Raw genomic sequence first — 12,555 nt, 5'->3', positions numbered from 1 at the left:
ATGCGTTCAGAGCAACTAAATGACTTTCTTTGTGGAACTCCCACTTCGCAACCTCCTCCTAGACGTAGTAACTGGAATTACATTAGGACCGTCTCGATGAACATAAGTACAAACTTTGGAATGGACTAGACGACAACTTTGGAATACACTTTGGCTAATCCGACAAGAAGAAAGGGTGAAGGATGTCATCAGGATGTTGCCAGTATAGAAGAGCAAACCTAATCGATCGACTGTTTTCGATCTACGATCGTCTACGAAATCAATTAGTCGAAGGAAGCGGAAGAGCAGAAAAAGCAGATTATTATCTGTTCAAACCAACGATAAAATAATGAAGTAAAACACGAACGTTCACAGAAAGAGTTGCTGGAAGAAAAAGTCCCGATACCGATGAATATTTTATTCTTCATTGCATATTATTTCTTATAATGTTTAAGGATTAACCACATCGAACAAATTGATAGATCAACACATATGTACTGTACTTGTATCGGGCGATGTTAACTATTATTCCACTTGTAGCCTAGAAGGCAAAAAATATTTCCTGAATAACATCCATAGATTTCTTGGAGTGCTTTCAAGAAAGAAAAAACGCAGAAATTCTCACAAAACCGTGTGAAGACGGTGATAGACTGCGGGAAAAGGAAACGTATCCTGCGTGTTTTCTTCCATCCAATGATGCACCGTACTCTAACGAAATTCTCGCGCTAATAAATGTCCATAGAAAAAAGTACTCCAATAAAAACACCACTTGGAGTAAAGTGTATTTGGGGGGAGACGAGAGTCGGCCGCGTTCTTATTTCTGGAAGTGAATAACTAAATCAGCTAGGGTTCTAAAATCTAAGCATTAGTCTTACAGGATCCATGACATTCAGGCTAAAGCTACTTAGAGAAAAAAGGGAGATAAAGCTTCCAGAAACAAGTGTGAGGTTGAGCCTCCTTACCGCCAAGAACAAATTACAACATAAGGAAAGCAAGTGAGAAAAATGTGAGAATAAACTAGAAGAAGAGAAATAAAACGGATTTCTATAACATTTTCATTGAAAAAACCTCCAAATTTTGCTGAATATATATTGTAAAATCACATCTTAGAATATTTTCCTTAGGATTATTAAACCCAATAAATTAAAAGCAAACAAAATTAAAACAATGACTAGGTGTAGTCAGATGCTTAAAAATTACTTACTGAAAGAAATAATTGCTTTGATATGTTCCAAGCTACAAATTAGTGTCTCTAACACTTTGGTAGATGAAAAAAAATTAGATAAAATAAAAATGTATGAATAAAATGAATAAATAAAACTTCCTGCATAATAAGAACCTCCTAATAATAAAAAGGAAATCCTTAAAGAGATCCACTAGATGTTAAGATACAATGTGGTAATACGTGTTTTTCTTTATGGATTTTTTTCCCCTAATTAGAACCTAAATTTCAAACTCTAAATTATATAAAGATAATCACTCAGATTAAATAAAGATTAATAACCATTATGAAATGATTAAGGTTCACAAGGGAGAATTATTCGAGAGAGAAGTAGGAGACAGCGGAAGTGCTGAACGCAGTTTAACAGTGTAGATCATAAAAGAAGAATTTTTGCAATTGTGAAAATAAGCGAATTAGAATGGGAAGAACCTCGGCTAAGTGATATTCTCGCATCCCCCGATCCGATAAAACATTTACTCTTGACATTTTAAAGTATAGTGACATGACATTTCATAGTCGCTCTTTCCTAAAGCTTCATAAATGAGATTACACTTTGATGTCTTATTCCTAATAAGGAGGTAAAGGTATATCCTTTCCTTAAAACATTAACATAAAGTCCGCACATTAGGACAAGCACGTTCTCCAGTGAGACATCGTTGTTCGATGATATCAACGAAGTCAACGAAGCGTGGGATAATTTGGAATGAGCTGCAAGTAACTGAAAATTGAATCTAAAGGATTAAGGATAAAGTGTCCTTCGTCAGTCAATCCGCATAGGATGCGCCCACGTGTTCACACTTCAATTCAGAACTATTTCACGTTTATGTGAACGCACATCTAACCTATACAATTAATTCCAGGGAGCTAGTCGATGTATCAATTCACATTTTTCATCCTCCCATACAAGTCTGACACCATTTCATGGTCCCTGAATAGATGAATAAAAGCCTCAGTTGGTATTAGGGCGGTCTCGAACCATTGATCGATTGTATAGTCACAGCGGGACCTCTTAACGACTGCGCCACGCAAGAACTGAATATGAGAAAGAAAAATTCTCACTGGGATTGCAAAGATTCATAACAGTTTTCTTGCATAAGGTACATTCTTACCTATGTCTAAGAGAGACGAAATAAATAATTAAAAATTAAAATTTAATTAAAATAAAAATAAATAATATTGCCAACAAATGTTTATCGAATTTCTCATGCATTAGTTAAAATTAAAATTTGATTAAAAATAAAATAAATAATATTGCCAACAAATATTTATCGAATTTCTCATGCATCCTGGAGAGAACTGGGAGGGAACTGTTTCAAATGTGAAATGTACAGGCACAGGAATCGTAACTGTAAAAATCTGCAAAGTTTATCTGGGTTGTTATAAGCAAATATATGAGGGATTTGCTTGAAGGAAACATTTCTCTTGGTCCTTAAATGTTTAGGAAACAAAAACAAAAAGAAATTCTTTTTAAAAGAAGAAATTTGAAAGGATTAAATGGAAACTCAGTTGCTATTACCAAAGCAACACTGAATTTAGCGACAGTAACCAAAGAAAAATGAAAGAAAAAGTGTATGTAAATGCATTCGAGAGTCAATTAAGTGATAATTCAATCAAATTTTAAAAAACTTCTCAGAATTAAAGGTTTGGAATATGAAATAAAAGATGAAATGATTGATTCAATGACTAGAAACCATCGGCGGTTAGCTTTGAACACAGTGAAATAAGCCCAAGAGAATATATTTAGATTTGTTATGGCACTAATCGTGTGAGAGAATGGAATTAAATTCTTGTTTATGAGGTTTCAAAGATTATATATGACTTCAACCCAACCTCGTATAATTCAAAACACACTTGGTTCATGGGATTTCATGATACGCTTCATCGCCTACGTCTTTCCAGGAAAGAAGTCTCTGGAAAAAAAAACGACTCATAAGCAAGAAAAAAAAACATCGGCGAAGCCTGCATTAGCACAAAACACCTGCGCTCCCTATACGGTCGTAATTGAATGCGGCCACCACATTCACAATAAATATTCGAAATTAAGCAAATCTTATAGTCTAGGGAAATAGGGAAAATGTAGTGAGGTTAGCAAAAAAAAAAGACTCAGTAGAAAAATTTGACCTTTTTTAATTACACCATCCAAGTCAAGCCAGCTTTAATTCGAGGCGGAGCATCCCAGGAGAGCGCATCAGTGTTTGGGACGTGCTCAACTACAGATCTGTCCCACTTGGATTAAACGCTAATGAGGGGAAGCAAAAAAAAAATAGGAAGAGGAGGATTAACGATACATTAACGAGAAAGAAAACTGAATAAGAGAAAATAGATAAAGAAAAAGAAAAATGGAAAAATGTATAGGCAAATATTAGAAAGAATAAGAGCTGAAGAATAAATGAGCGAATGAAAAATATATAGAGATTTATAGTAAAGAGCAGCAAAATAAAAATAAATATTTATTTAAACAAATACATACCATTATTTATGTTATTTATTTGTTCACTGTATTAGTTTTATTTGGTATATTATTATAATTTGTATACTATTTAAACACTATGTAATTTTAACAAATGCATGTCAGATAACATATTTGAATCCAAAGTGAGTCCAGAGTAAAGATATTCGTAAAAAAATAGTGAAAGAAAACTGAATAAGAGAGAAGAGATAAAAAAAAAGAAAAATGGAAAAATGCATAGGTAAATTTAAGAAAGAATAGGAGTTGATGAATAAATGGGCGAATGAAAAAAATGAATAAATATATCCTATACTGCCACTTGCTAAATCTAATCAAAATTATTTACATCAGGAAAAAAAACACGAAACACATGGACTCATAGTCGACAGTACTTATGTTTACTCGGTAGATCGCTGCAGGTCAGCAACCTACGCAATTTCTGGATTTCTTTCCATCATTCTAAGTACTGAACTCTATACTTTACAGTAAGAGCAAAAAATTGGAGACTTTCAGTGGAGCACAAGAGAAAAAACCTTAATTCGAAAAATACGGTTGGATTCAACCGAAGTAGTGGAGATCAATCGAGCAATCCTGGGGCCTCTTGGGTTCGGTCGGATCAGAAGAACACGAAGCTCGGTGCAGTTGCGGAAGTAGCTGCGCAGGACGGGGCGTGGGGAGTCTAGCGGTTGTGGGACCTTTGCTGGCACCACTCATCGCCGCTATTTGCGACGATCCCACGTCGATCCTAGCCGCTAGATTCACTGCACTGCTTCGAGCACAGCTGCCTACGCAAATGAACACCGAGTTTTAGCTCGTCTTAACCCGAATGTATTCGACGACTCCGCCCCGTAACCTTCATGTAAAGGACTTAGCAGCTAAGGATAGGCAGAGGAAGACGAAGAGCATCGTGGTTGTTGAAACAGCACAGAACAGTCTCTCATACAGCCCAGCAAAAACTTAGAAAAATACCACCCCAGTGATTCGTTTCTCTATCAAAAAAAAACAAACAAATAAAAAAAACCAAGATATAGAGAAAGTAGAAAACTAAGAAATGAAAATGAAAGTCAGATGAATTCCTCCACGTCTTTCGTAGCCTTTTTCACCTGCGTTTCAGAAAGGATCGATTACACTACAGTAACTATGTTGTGGAAAACTGAATGGAGATCCGTTATTTTACGCACTCGGCTATTCGCTCTAATTTTACCGTCCCGTGTCATTTATAGTTTTTTTTTAATTGCATAAACAGCAAAGATAAGATGATTTCGAGAAATTGCCAATTCTGCTTTGACGAGTAAGTTAAGCGGAGATAATTCTCAACAAAATATGCCTCGATTCCTAATTAGGAAGTCATTCGGTTCTTTTCAATATAATCTTTTTTTTTATTTCCCTGTCTTGAAAGAATTGGCTAGCTTTGGTTACTGTACGTAGGGAAAAAAACAAGGAAGCTAATGCAAATAGCGGAGATAAAGGATAAAAGATATAAGGATAAAGTGCACTGCATTCAAACCCCATAGGGATGTATCTAAGGGTTCAGTTTCAAGTTGGAATGAGGTTTATAAAATTTATGTAGTTTATGGATGCTTGTGCCTCCTTACCATAACCTGCGGGGGTGAGCCGATGCAGTGTTCTTTTCTTCCGAGACAAACCTGGTCCCATTTTATCGACTACGGAAGGATGAAAGGTTCGGTTGGCCCTGAGGCGGTTTCGAACCATCGATCCTACGATCACAATCGAACCTCTTACCGTCTGCGCTACACCTGCTCATTACTAGAGATAGTAAACAGATTTCCGCATCTTCTCATATCATAACGAGAAGTTCAGAAGATCACTAAAAAAACGAGATTGTCCTTTGGATCTCTGTTAAGTTATAAAGTATGACCGGACGATTTCCAACCACCACAGAGTGTATGGACGATAGGTCCATACACTCTGTGGTGGTTGGAAATCCGTGACTCAACGACATTCGCCACTCTCCTCCGGATCACACAAGTCTCCAGTTCCCACCTTCGGCACTATACCACACAACGTCATGCACTTCAAAAATAAAATACCAGAATTTTAGTTTTTGCTGAGCGCAACTTCGTAAAATAAAAAAAAAACAATAAAAACACATTGATCTTTTTCCTTCGTAACTTAAAATGTGTTGATCCGTAAATTCTTTATTTACGAAGCTTAATCAGTCAATCACAATCCCAACCCATCCGCCCTTCCCTCCCCCTCGCCATGGTGCCTGAGTTTTTTTTTTCGAAACATTTCACACAGGGTTTTCATTCTGTTGCGAACATTCGACATAATAAGTTTGTCCTATTGCTGTCAGGCAGTGGAATTTATTCCGATGTCGTTCAAACAGAATCCACTCATCCTGTGAAGCAAACACTAAAAGTCGGGCTTCTGTTAATTTCCACAAAATTTGTTGTGCTCGTGTCAGTGACAGTGAGTGATGACGCATCACAAACAACAGAAGTATGTCGAAGAAGAGAGAAATCAACCGCGTGTGGTGAAAACCTACACTATTCAATTTATTTATCGTTTATTCTATGAATTCACAGAATGTAGGACTGCCTTTTAATTTTTTTTCGCTGAAAAAAAACATTGAATAGGCAGCTCTGACATTAATTTTCACCTGGAAAGTGAAGTCCCCGGCAGCCCCAGACATAATTTCAACGTATTCCTAAGATATCGTACGGAAAAGGACATATGCAATCTAATATAGACGCGAGAAGAAAAAATGTGTGTAAAGGAGACTGTGTCAATTACAGGATGTCTGGAATGTCTGACTTCAGTGCCCTTTTACATTCTTGAAATTGAACGAAAAAAAAAACGTAGTTTTAGCTGGAAGACAAATGAACAGTGCATTAAATACACAAAAATAAAGGGGAGGGAGATAAAATTACGGATTTAAACGTTACGAAGTCGCGTATGCGCGTAAACCACAAGAAGACATTCTTCAAGGACTTCCTCTGGGTTATCCGGCTAGGGGATTCCTTTTCAAACGTCAAAATAAAATTCCTGGTAACATTCAAACGTAAACGCTAAGCTTCGAGTTCTGAAGTTAATTTTATACGGATCGGGCTCCTCTCCCTACTGAGGAGCTTCAGAGAGGGGCTGATCTAAAAGTGAAGAGTCTCTGAAGGAGGGGAACCGTCTATCCTTTTTAATCTTTGAAATGATCCATTCTTGTTCATATAGATTTAATTTTAACGTAAATAGCTTTCACCAAAACTAGGATAAATAAGTTTTTCTTTCTCTGTTGATAATCTCAGTTAATTATGAAGAAGAAGTCCTGAGAAAGTCATTGAAGAGTGATATTTCCAAGAGGAAAATTGGTCTTTCCAAGAGGAAAATTGATAGAAATTATTTTGTTGCGAGGATTCTTCGGATAATTACAGGATGTAGCAGCAGAGAAAAAAAATAGAACAGCAGTGTTTTCTTCAGCTCATATGTCATCATGTCAGCAACCACTTGTACGGTACAGCAGTTCCTAAGTATTGGACTAAGTTGAATTAAAAAAATTAAATTTTGACAAAACAAGGAGATTTAAATTGAAGTTACTAATATAATGAAAAAATCTGTAACTTCTAAGCTATCGGTTGGATAGGTGGAAAAGGTTCATCGTCCAGAAAATTATTCTCTTTTTTCTTCGTAGAAATTAGCTAAAACAATGAAAGTTAACACACCTTAAGAGAAATGCGGATAAGCCTATGGCGGCTTTAAAGACAGCACACGAAGGAATTTACAGCGTTAGGATCTCTTTCCATGAATATTTAAGTGTAGTCGTGAAGTTCAAAAATAGAAATTCAAAAAATAATGAACAGCAAATGAGAATGAGAGAGATCTTTTTAAAAATAAGAAGAAATCAACGAATATGAGCATATGAGCGTGGTTACGCTAAAATCCCACTATGTAGTGCAAAAAAAAGGCGTGTACACAACCTTGGTTGCAGCCGGATCTTCAAAAATCCAGCTTACTATGAGTCATAGTGTAGAACGATAGGAATCCGCAACGCATTTGTAGCTGTGCAGGTTTGGGACCTTCTGCTTGCTTACCTTGCTGGGACCTTCTGCTTGCTTACCTTGCTGCTTATTTGAAGGCAATGTGCCACGAATCTGACGTGGTGAGGGAATTCGCGGGAAAAGGATTGGGTCGTGGATTGCAGTATCCGGCGTGGTTCCGCTTTTCACGTTCTAATCGTCGTAAAAACGGAGTGGTAGACTCCGTTTTCCACCATGATTTCACTTGCAACGCACCACTTTCGCACACGAGCCGCATCCAGTTGCGCAGCGGCCGAAAGCCATTGTGTTCTCCTCGACTGCCTATTCAAGTGAAACCAATGAATACGTGGCTGAGCTATGTTTACTGGAATTGTGCGAAACACGTAGCGAAATCAAACATGAAAAAGAAAATATGCTTTTTTTCAACAAATCCCGGATCAGAACGTATACATAGAGGAGCGTTCTGACGTCACTCGTTGTTGGAATTAAGGCGACCGGATCCTGCAATCCACAACCCCATTTTTAGGTTTCCCCGTGGATTCCCTCACAACGTCAGATTCGTGGTGTGCTGCCTCTAATTTCTAGTAGCTGGACTGCGAAGAACGAACGACGACGAAATAGGGACCAATGCAGCCAAGGCTGTTTCTCGCACCGTTTTTTTTCTGGATTATCAGGCGGAAATGAGCGTCATTACCCTCGTAGTCGTGAGCTATGTACACCTGTTTCCTTCCTTAGCTGTTCGTGGAGAGATCTCAATACCGCCAATTCGTGACATCCCTGTCTTTAATTCACTGGGTTCTGTTAGGGAGTTATCGCAGAGCCACCGCGTAAATGTTAAAGGCATCACCCAAGAATCTGGAGTGGCACGGATTTCCGGTGGAGTGCTCGTATACAGGGTTGTAGATTATGGGGAAGAGGGTGATTCCGTTCATTTCTTCCTAATTGCCGTAAAAAACGGCCCCGAAGATACGGCTTCGAGCGTTCCGGCGCACTATTTTCTACAAGGAGTTTGGAGCGCGCCAGCCCTGTGCGGCGCCGTATCTTCCGGGCCATTTTTTTACGGCAATTAGGAAGAAATGGACAGAATCATCCTCTTCTCCATAATCTACTATCCCGTACACGAATACTCCACCTGAAATCCGTACCACTTCAGATCCGTGGTATGCTGCCTTTAACTGATTATGCTAAATGAGCGTAGTAGCCAAAGCTGCTCAGTTTTTGTTATGCCCAACCTATTCCTTATCTACTCTATCTACCTGTAGCCTTCAATCTTTCTTTCTGGATTTTTTAAAACATTGTAAACAGCTAAGAAAAGGAAAAAAAAAAACCTGATCAGTTCTTTTTTTGTATGTTCTTCACGAGTTTCTTCCTGAAAAATAGTGGTTAACGCTTTTATTCACGTTTTTGTTGGTTTGAGGAGCGGAATGGAATGAAAGGTGGGGGGTGCTAGTGAAGACAGAATGACAAGTACATTAGTATGGGAATCCTTTCAAAACGGTGATAGTCTAGTGGATAGCGACCACAGCACTGTAGTTCGTCTTCGAAGCATATAATCCAAGATCTTGCAGGCGCTAATTGTTGGAGATGCGAGCGCCAGGTGAATGAAAAAAAAAACTGAAGCTCTACTTTCCTTTTTACGATTCTCAACGAACTCCCTGTCCAATCCTTTTTAGCAATTATCTTCAAGATGGACAGAAAACAAACAGCTTCAGGCGATCGACGATTTCTACGCGGAATACGCTAACGCTAACGAAAATCGAATAGAGCTGCTCACACTTCCGCCTTTTTTGTTGTAGGAAAGAAAAAGAGCTTGTGGATACGTACATAGGATGGTTGAGAACAAGCGTGACTTTGGGTTATATGATTGACTTTGGCTTAAATGGGTGTGATTAACTTGGGTTCGCTGTGAAAGTTGAAAAATTAAAAAAAAAACCATGTCACTACCAAAAATACAACTAAAACTAGATATGTTTACTGGAATTGTGCGAAAGACGTAGCGAAATCAAACACGAAAAAGAAAATATGCTTTTTCAACAAATCCCGGATTTCATAAGGAAAAATCATGCTAATTATATGTTGTAGAGGAATCAATTAATGCCTCTTGAAATTCTGTTATTGAGGAATTTGAAGAATAAGAATAAGAATAATTAATTCAACTACGTTATTGAGGTTAAAAATTTCAGGACGATTTCCGGAAATAGAGAACAGTTTAGTGGAAATCGTGACATTAAGCTAGATAGGGTTGGAATCGCTTGGAAGTAGGGTAAATAATGTTAGACGAGGATAACCTTATGTGATTATGTGATTTGAGTCTTAATTACAGGTTGTTAGCAAAATTAAAAAGTAAAATTAATTAGTAGTAAAAGTTAATAGTAAAAAGAAAAATTAATTACAGGTCGTTAGTAAAATTACAGGTCTATGACGTCAAATCCTGTATCATCTGCGAAGTAAAGCCACATAAATCAAAGAAGCTCAAATATACAACGATAAACAACAACAACAACAAAACCAAACAGTGACTTCCTCTTATTTGACTGAATCAATTTTTTAAAAGGAAAAATCTAAAGATTTAGGGAATTATTTAGAGATAAAAGCTTGGACGAAGAACAAGATAAACGGTAGTTAGAAATATTGGAGAGTGAGATTAATTAAATAACTAAAAAGCAACTATGATTTTTAACGAAAATGTTAGAAATGAAATCAAAAGGATTCCCCTCTTTTGTGGATAAGAGATTAACATAATCCCAAAAAGAATAACGATTAATATTTAAACAGGAAGTATCAGCCGCAGTGTACTTTTTGTTAAACAACACAGGAATGAGATTAACTTTAAATAACACCGTATATAACCAATAATTTCTCAAAAAAAGACGAAAAAAAGGAGAAAAACAAGAGCCAGGTGAATAAGAATTGGATGAAAATGTAATTTATAGTCAGCCTATAAGTAGCTGTTAATTTTTCTGAGAACAAGAAAAAAAAAGGAGAAACAAAAGCCAGGTGAATAGAGTCGGATAGAAATATGATTCACAGCTTGCCGTAGTGGGGCTTATGTGAAACCCGAATCCAGAAAAATACTCGAAATTCAGCGAAGATTGCTGCGTAGAAGCTAAAACCAGTCTAATATTGAGTCATTGAAAAAAATAAAGTGGTTTTTTCCGAATTCACTGGAAGATTTTTTGTCACACATTATTTTCTCAAGTGATCTTTGGAAAATGTGCAATGGAAGTCTATTAAAGCGTTAAATGTGATTCTAAAAAAATAAAGGAGAGAATATTCTAGATGAATCGTTCATTTTAATCCTGTAAAATTCAGGAATTATAGAATAAATAATTATTTGAAGGGTGACCCAAAACATACGAAAGCACAACAGGATCGATCCCAATGGGCGTCGATATCGAGATTCTCGTGAAAAATTACCAAAAATTACCAAATTTAATATTCCTCGGCAGAAAAGGATGCAAAGTGTTGTGGATATGGTTTATTTTGTCAGTCAATCATCTAATAACGGGTTATGGATCATTGATTGATTGAATACGGTAGCTGTTACTGATAGTTATTTGAACACTTTGAGATGGATAAGCGGTCTAAATGATAGGCGTGACGGGCTGAAAAGCAGAAGTTGCGGAGGGGGAAGTTTCTCTCCCTCCGCTGCTACACGACAGCAACAACAAGTAAACACATTCAAGGATAGCACGGGGAAGAAAAGACTGAATCAAAATCCACGACTTACATCAAACACAAGCAGTTACACAGTAATAAAAATTAGTAAGGAACGTGAAAAAAACGTGAAAAAAACCAGAAAGGAATAAAGAAATTAAGATGAAAGAAAAGCAAAAAAAATAGAAAGAGACGATACGGTAAGGAGAGCTTGTGCGTATTTGTGTTTGTTTATGAAGGAACACGTACGTACAAAGATAATCCGGTGCTCTAGTAATATGTATTAGCAAAGATAATGCCTGATCCCGTCCCTCTGAAAAACACGAACCATACAAAAAGCAAAGAGAATCCATCTTAGACAAAAAAATTGATATTGATTGATTGATTGTTATTATTTACTGGTTATTGATGATCTTAACGTGTCCCGCTCCATAGCAAAGTCAATTTCCTAGTTAAAAAAGTAAATTTCTACACCAAGAATACCAGAGATCGTGAAAGCTGGTCAACCGTGATATAAAGCATTGTTCCACTATTTAATTAACTAAAAAAAAATCAGAAATAAATGAATATTACTATAAAGAATCAATATCAGTTTGTGGTAGCAAAATAATGTTAAATGATAATTAAATAAAAATAATATATAAAAAATTCCCCTAAAATAAAAATACTCCTCCATTCCAAAGCAACTGACAATGTTCAGAGAAGAAATTGGTAAAGACGTTGTTTGAAATGAAAGCAAAATTACAGTTACAGTTACAACTACAAGGTTAAATTTTGTTAGTTTTTTTTCCTGGAGGAAGCACCTGGCTTAAAGGCATCACCCCACGAATCTGAGGTGGTACGGATTTCAGGTGGAGTATTCGTATACGGGATGGGAGACTATGGAGAGGGGGTGGTTTCATCCATTGCTTCCTAATTGCCGTAGAAAACGGCCCGGAAGATACTTCCGGGCCGTTTTCTACGGCTTCGGGTGTTCCGGCGCGCTATTTTCTACAAGGAGTTCGATTGGAGCGCGCCAGCCTTGTGCACCGGGCCGCATCTTCCGGGCCGTTTTTTACGGCAATTAGGAAGAAATGGACAGAATCACCCCCTCGCCATAATCTGCTATCCCGTATAAGAATACTTCACCTGAAATCCATGATTTGTAGCAGCAAAAACCAAAAAAAAATCTAATGAACAGAGTCAGCCGATTTAATATTTTACTGCACCCTTTCCATTCACCACCTCCTCCTCCCTCTTTAAATGTATCATGTTTT

The sequence above is a fragment of the Necator americanus genome, chromosome V (assembly GCF_031761385.1).
Source record: "Necator americanus strain Aroian chromosome V, whole genome shotgun sequence".
Taxonomy (NCBI): Eukaryota; Metazoa; Nematoda; class Chromadorea; order Rhabditida; family Ancylostomatidae; genus Necator; species Necator americanus.
This window is presented reverse-complemented; position numbering follows the sequence as displayed.